The sequence below is a fragment of the Colobus angolensis genome, unplaced genomic scaffold (assembly GCF_000951035.1).
Source record: "Colobus angolensis palliatus isolate OR3802 unplaced genomic scaffold, Cang.pa_1.0 Scaffold240, whole genome shotgun sequence".
NCBI lineage: Eukaryota > Metazoa > Chordata > Mammalia > Primates > Cercopithecidae > Colobus > Colobus angolensis.
The window spans coordinates 2,372,991-2,379,946 of NW_012115600.1; the positions used below are offsets into that span (position 1 = coordinate 2,372,991).

Consider the following 6,956-nt stretch of genomic DNA (forward strand, 5'->3'; position numbering starts at 1 on the left):
GCTGGGATTACAGGCTTCAGCCACCGCGCCCGGCCTGTGGTTTCCAACCTGAGTGTTGGAGGAAGGGCTTGCTGGCGGGAGTCATTTTTGCCTCTCCATTGCCCTATGTCAGGTACTGCAGGGTGTCTCGTAGGTGTGTGTACAAGCCATGTAACCCAGGGCTGGTGGCAACTTCTTGGCCTGTCTTTGAATGCTCATAAAATTGGACCCGTCATCACTTCACAAGGGTTTGAGGGCGTCATTAATGTTGATGAAGCCCTTTGAAACGCTTAGGTGGAGTTATATCAGGCTATTGCTAATCATGTCTGTCTCTAACTGGTTATTACATGTGGACATTCATATGTTATTGGAAATGGCTTTTAAAAGAAACCTCAGCCACCTGTGTCCTTAGTGGAAATGCAGCACTGATAAGATTATGTTTTTTTTCCTAATTGACTGTGCCACCTTTGAAGGACACTTCATAGAACACAATGGAGACAGTCTGGAGGAGTAATTATCATCAAGAGGCTGGAAGTCAGGCTTAGATGCTAAAAATAGGACTCATAGTAACACCCATCTCATAGCGTTGTTTGTGGCCCTAAGAGGAGGGTGCACAGAAAGGGCTTAGCACACCATGTGCTCCATCAGTACCAGCCTTTATTATCATACTGCCTGTTGGGGATCAGAAAACCATACCCGAAAAAGAAAGCCTCAGAAGCAAAAGTTCCTCTCTGACCTTCTCTTGCTCTCCTTTCTCTGGCCCCCCTTCTCCACCAGCCTAGCCACAGAAACTACAATCCCTCTTCGCTGAGGCAGGTCATAGAAACCAGAATCCCTGCAGGCACTGAGGTGACTCATGCTTGTAATCCCAGAACTTTGGAAGGCCGAGGCGGCCTTTGAGCCCAGGAGTTCGAGACCAGCCTGGGCAACATGGTGAAACACCGTCTCTACTAAAAATACAAAAATTAGCTGGGTGTTATGGCATGCACCTGTAGTCCCAGCTACTCAGGAGGCTGAGGTAGGAGTATGGCTCGATCCCTGGAGATGGAGGTTGCAGTGAGCTGAGATCACGTCACTGCATTCCAGCCTCATTCCATCCTGGGTGACAGAGCGAGACCCTGTCTCAGAAAGAGAGAGACAGACAGACAGACAGACACCAGAACTTCCTTTCCGCAAAGCCAGCTATACAACCTAAAATATTACTCTAATTTTCTTCCACTTTTCTTTGTAAAAATTGGCCATAAGGAAATTATCAGACCTACTTTATCTGATCATAGGTCAGAAGACCCCCATTCCAGAGAGGATCCTGCCTCATATAAGAAGGGAATGCTGCCCAGAGAGGCTGAGAAGAATCTCAACAGACAGACCTGGCTGGGTTCCCCACTCAGTCTATCAGCATTATACCAGGCCTCTTTGTCTAGTCATATTTCTACACAGCTGTCCATACTAAAAATGACAGTTTCTCTCCTGTCTTTGGGTCTTCACTCTGAAGGCTCCCACGTCACATAAAATGACGATCAAATCAATGTATACGCCTTTTCGCCTATTAATCTGCCTTTCATCAGTTGATTTTCAGCGAACCTTCCGAGGGCAATGGGGAGGTCTTCCCTTGGCCCCTACATAACCTTTTAGCCTCCAATGTTTTTCCTGCCTAGATGGGTTCACCCTTGTGAGGTTTATAGTTTTCACTTCTGGGTCCTACCCTTCCCTGCCCCACTCCCTGACTCGTCTCTGTGGCCACGGTGGCCTCCCTCGGCGCTTCTGCAGCTCTGCACTTCCACCAGTAGTGAGTTATTAACACATTCTCAGGCTAACACCTTCACAGACTAAATCCTTGTGGCCATCTCATCTTGGTCCCTTGCGGTAAAAATAAAATAGCTACCAGTTATAGGTAGCTTTTGAAACTAATATGAAACTACTATCTTTATGTATCAAAAATGGTTTGAGTATTGGCTGCCTTGGTGGCTCATGCCTGTAATCCCGGCACTTTGGGAGGCTGAGGCAGGCAGATCACCTGAGGTCAGGAGTTCGAGACCAGCCTGGCCAACATGGAGAAACCCCATCTCTACTAAAAATGCAAAAAAACATTAGCTGGGCATGGTGGCACATGCCTGTAGTCCCAGCTACTCAGGAGTCTGAGGCAGGAGAATGGATTGAACCATTTCTGGCAAATGTAAACATTGGTATTTTTTAAAACTGTTAGATACTCTTAACTGAAGCCCTTGGTATAAAGACCATTCAGTACCCACTATCAGCCTTCTGAAAAATATATAAGCTGTTCTTTAAGTGTTGAAAATTTTACATCATTCCCTTTTCTCCTTGAATTTGTATTTCCATTCTATTTCCCTCACAGAGTTTTATTCCAAAATTGTGTATTTTAATACCTGAAAGTTTTGTGGACTCCTCCCATACTTTCATTAAAAGGAAAACTTTGGACAAATGAAATTTAACAGAGTTATTTGAGCTAAGAATGATTCATGAATCAGGCAGGCACTCAGAACCAGAAGAGGTTCAGAGAACTCTGCTTTAGTGGCCTGAGCAGCAGGCTTTTATAGGTTGAGTGCAGAAGCAAAGCAAAGAAATGGCTTGATTGGCTACAGATAGGTGCTTGCCTTATTTGGGTGTGATTGGAGGAAAGTCCCTAGTTAGAGGTTAGTTGATGCTTTGATTGGTTATGCTTAAGTTTCATTTTACTGGTTACATTGAAATTCAGTTGGCTTACATAGGAACCCAAGGCCCTACAGCTGTCTCAGCCTGATGGCCTCCCAGTGAAAAATTTTTCACACTTCTCTATAAGAAAGATGTAGAATAGGTAATGAAATTTCATTTATTAAAATTTCCTTGGATGTAAGGTTCATAAGTGTTGATTTGATCAGAAGAGTTTTTTATTGGTATGATTGACTGAAAGCTGTTAATGCAGTATAAAGTTTTACAATGATTATTAAGCAAAATAAACAGTGTTTTAGAAATGAATATCTGAATGAGAAGAATGAGGCTTTCTTTAAAAATTAATTTCTGTATTCAAGATAAATATTACTGATTGCTAGAATGAGGTAGAGTTTAGCATCCATTCTATTGCAAGTTTTGGTTCCCATAGCTAAAGTGCTAAGAACTTTATTCACATTAGTATAAGTACCTGGAATGCAAGGAGTATTGGTATAGCAGTATCACTAAATTCTTTTTTTTGAGACAGAGTCTCACTCTTGTTGCCCAGGCTGGAGTGCAGTGGTGCGATCTTGGCTTATTACAACCTCTGCCTCCCAGGTTCAAGTGATTCTCCTGCCTTAGCTTCCCAAGTAGCTAGGATGACAGGTGCCAGACATCACACCTGGCTAATTTTTGTATTTTTGCTAGAGATGGGGTTTCACCATGTTGGCCAGACTGGTCCTGAACTCCTGACCTCAAGTGATCCACCTGCCTCGGCCTCCCAAAGTGCTGGGATTACAGGCGTGAGCCACCACGCTAGGCTCCAGTATCACTGAATTCTTTAAACTCCTTCCAAGTTACATGCTAAAAATCACATTATGATAAACTGTTTTCATCAGCTAACAATATGATTAGAGCCACCTTCATTTTTGTTCAAAGCAAAGTACTGGATGCACCTAATTTACAAGATTTGTTCTGCTTTCACAATTTCTGTGAAGTTTACCAAAAGGGCTTATCAATTATGCCTGTAACTTTTTTCACCTAAAGACACCTTGTGTTAACCTGATATATCTAGAATGGGTCAGGGAAATTGAAATATTATTTTTACTATACCTTTGCTTATGCTGTACTTTAGTACACGTATATTTTTACATTTATTATTTAGTATAGTGTATAAGTATTTGTACATATATTTCAAGTATAAATGATTTTATTTTATAACAAACTTTGAATATATTTTTGTCAAAGCTTAGAGCAGCAAATTTAGCTTATTCAATCTATGTAACAGATCTGGAATATAACCTAATTAACGAAGCTAGTCCTTATAGTCTAAACACCAGTCAAACCAGACTCTGGCTTAGGAATATTCCAACAAGGGCCAAACTATCCCATTCCAGTGTCATGCCTTAACAGGAATACGGATGACAGAAGGAAGAAAAGTCGTCCTTAGAATGGGTGTTACAGCATCTTGATTATCACCAAAGAAACGTGGGAAACAAAATTTCAGAATTCCCCTTGATTTCCTGGTGGTTTTACAACTTGGCAATGTACCAGAGTCAGATTCGAAGGTAAACGAAGGACAAGCCTCTCTTTGATCAAATGGGAAAAAGCTGCCGTGAAGGGTGAAATGAGAAAGCGGAACGTAACGAAAAGCTAGCAAAGAACATGGAGGGACATGAAGATAGGTGATCAAGTCCCTTAAAACTGTCAGCATCACCTCGTGGAAAAAAATCTCTGGCCCCAGTCCAAAGAAAATGGCCTTCTAGTCCTTGCAACCCTGATTTCTATTTTATTTATTTTTTTGTTTTATGACCTCTAAGTGTTCAAGTGAAATGATTTCTCTTTTAGAAACATAGTCCTAATAACGTCACTCAGAGCCTCCCTGTCCTCTCTAAGCCCAGGTCCAGGTCCAATGTCTTGGAATAGGGCTTCTCTGGTTTCTTTCCATCTTCCCTGGACCCCTTTTAAAACTGGATTAAAGGGGGTTCCCTTTAATCAGTTCCCCAATCCCATTTTTCCCTGAGTCTTTTCCCCTTACACCAGCCGTCTTTCTCTTCCTCAAAAGTGCTTGCTTGTTCCCACTTCAGGAGCTTCCTATGCGTTGTGGAATGGCTTTCTCCACCCCACCCCCACCACTCCAGGTCTTCAGGCCTCCCTTCAGAAATCATTCTTCAGAGATGCCTTTCTTGACCACCCCCCAGTACACACACTAGATCAGGTCCCTGTCATGTAGAGTACCCTGTGTAGCACTAACCACAATGTGATTACATAGTCAGTTCAGTGTATGTTATGTGAGGACAAGGACAGGGCATGGCGCAAACTAGGCACTGAAGGAACAAATGACTGTAGTGCCATTCTTTCCTTCTCTGTACTTCTTGTGCCCATCTCTAATAGATTGCAATTTTTTTTTTTGAGATGGAGTTCCACTCTTGTTGCCTAGGCTGGAGTGCAATGGCACAATCTCGGCTCACCGCAACCTCTGCCTCCCAGGTTCAAGCGATTCTCCTGCCTCAGCCTCCCGAGTAGCTGGGATTACAGGCATGCGCCACCATGCCTGGCTAACTTTGTATTTTTAGTAGAGACGGGGTTTCTCCATGTTGGTCAGGCTGGTCTCGAACTCCCAACCTCAGGTGATCTGCCCACCTCAACCTCCCAAAGTGCTGGGATTACAGGTATGAACCACCGCGCCCAGCCAGATTGTAATATTTTAAGTGTCTGTATTCTGCACTAGCCTGGGAGTCACTGGGTCAAGAACCAATTCACCAGCTCCCAATAACAGTTACTATTTATTCAATACCTACCCTGTTCCAGGCCTCTTATAGAGCTTTATATATTACATAGTTTGACATAATAATTATGAGCATGGGCTCTGGTGTCAGACTACCTGGGTTCCCATCCTTCTTCAGCCACTTACTAGCTATCTCTTATCCGCTGTGCCTCAGCTTCCTCACCGAGGAAAATTAGATGATAATAGTACCTGCCTTAAAAGGTTGTTATGAGGATTAAATGAGTTAATATGTTTGAAGTACATAGAGTAATACTTGGCACATAATAAGTGCTTGATAAATGTTAGTTTATCATTATCATTGTCATCATGATTTCTAATCTTTACAACAAGCCTAGTCTGTCAGTTTCCAAAGGCTGAGCTCTCTCTAGTAAACCTGATCACCTACCACTGGCATGTGCCTAACACATAGGAGGTTCTCACGATGCCCTATTGTTTAATGATGTTTGAATCTAACTATGATAGCTAATATTTATTGAAGGTATTTATTGAAGGCTCTGAGAAGCCCCATAGTAAAGAAATCTGTATCCGTAAACCCTCTGACTTGTGCTAGGAATCATGCTTTGTTACTTCCATAGGTTTATCTTGTTTCATTCTTGCAACTTCCCTGAGGAGTAAGTACCCTTAATAACTCCATTTTGCAGTTGAGGAAACAAATGCCCAAAGATATGTCCAAGTCACAGTGTCATGAAGGACAGAGGCTGGATTCAAGGTGAGGTCTGCCTGACTCTAGAGCCTAACCTCTGAATAACTACACTCCACACACTTATTGTGCTGGAGCAATTCCTTAGGATTACAATGTCCTCTTAGTTTCCACAAAATACTGTACGCTGTAGGTTGCCTTCTGCAGTCCTCTTCAGCCACAGATGTTGGTTGAGGGGGTTGGGTATGCTCTGCCTTAGGCCGGGTGCCATGTGAAGGTTGGAAGAGCAGGCCAAGCATGTAAAAAAAACTCAGGCTGAAAGTCTGAGAGGCTAAATTTTAGCTATGGTCCTTCTATACTGCCTTTGCTACATAATATTAAGCCAGGTAGTTCAGGTCTTGTGCCCAGAGTAAATTGCTCCTTTGACATTCCACCTTTTTCTCAGCACTCTCTCAATTATTGCCATTGATTTGTGCTTAGATTAAGTCATGTATTCAGGAAACATAAACTGAGTTCCTTCTATTGATTGGGAAAGAAAAGAGAGACATGGAGACTCCAATTAGATATCATTTCTAAATGAAAGGAAGGCAGAATTCCGTCTACCCATATCAGATGATTAAGTTTTAAAAGGAATTAAGAAATCTGTGACAATAATAGCATAATGGGTGGGGGAGAGAGATGGAACAATATAGGAGCAAAGGTTTGTTTAACACTAAAATTAAGTTGCTATTAATCTGAACTAGATTGTTACAAATTAAGGTGTTAATTATAATCCTCAGCACAACCATTAAGAAAATAACTCTAGGCCGGGCGCGGTGGCTCAAGCCTGTAATCCTAGCACTTTGGGAGGCCGAGACGGGCGGATCACGAGGTCAGGAGATCGAGACCATCCTGGCTAACACG

At 42.5% G+C, this 6,956-nt stretch overlaps 1 protein-coding gene across 1 annotated transcript in view; it reads left to right on the forward strand.

The window, feature by feature from the left end:
• Nucleotides 1-6,956, forward strand: part of NIPAL3 (NIPA-like domain containing 3) — a 56,591-nt gene that overhangs the window by 11,643 nt on the left and 37,992 nt on the right. The window lies entirely within an intron of this gene.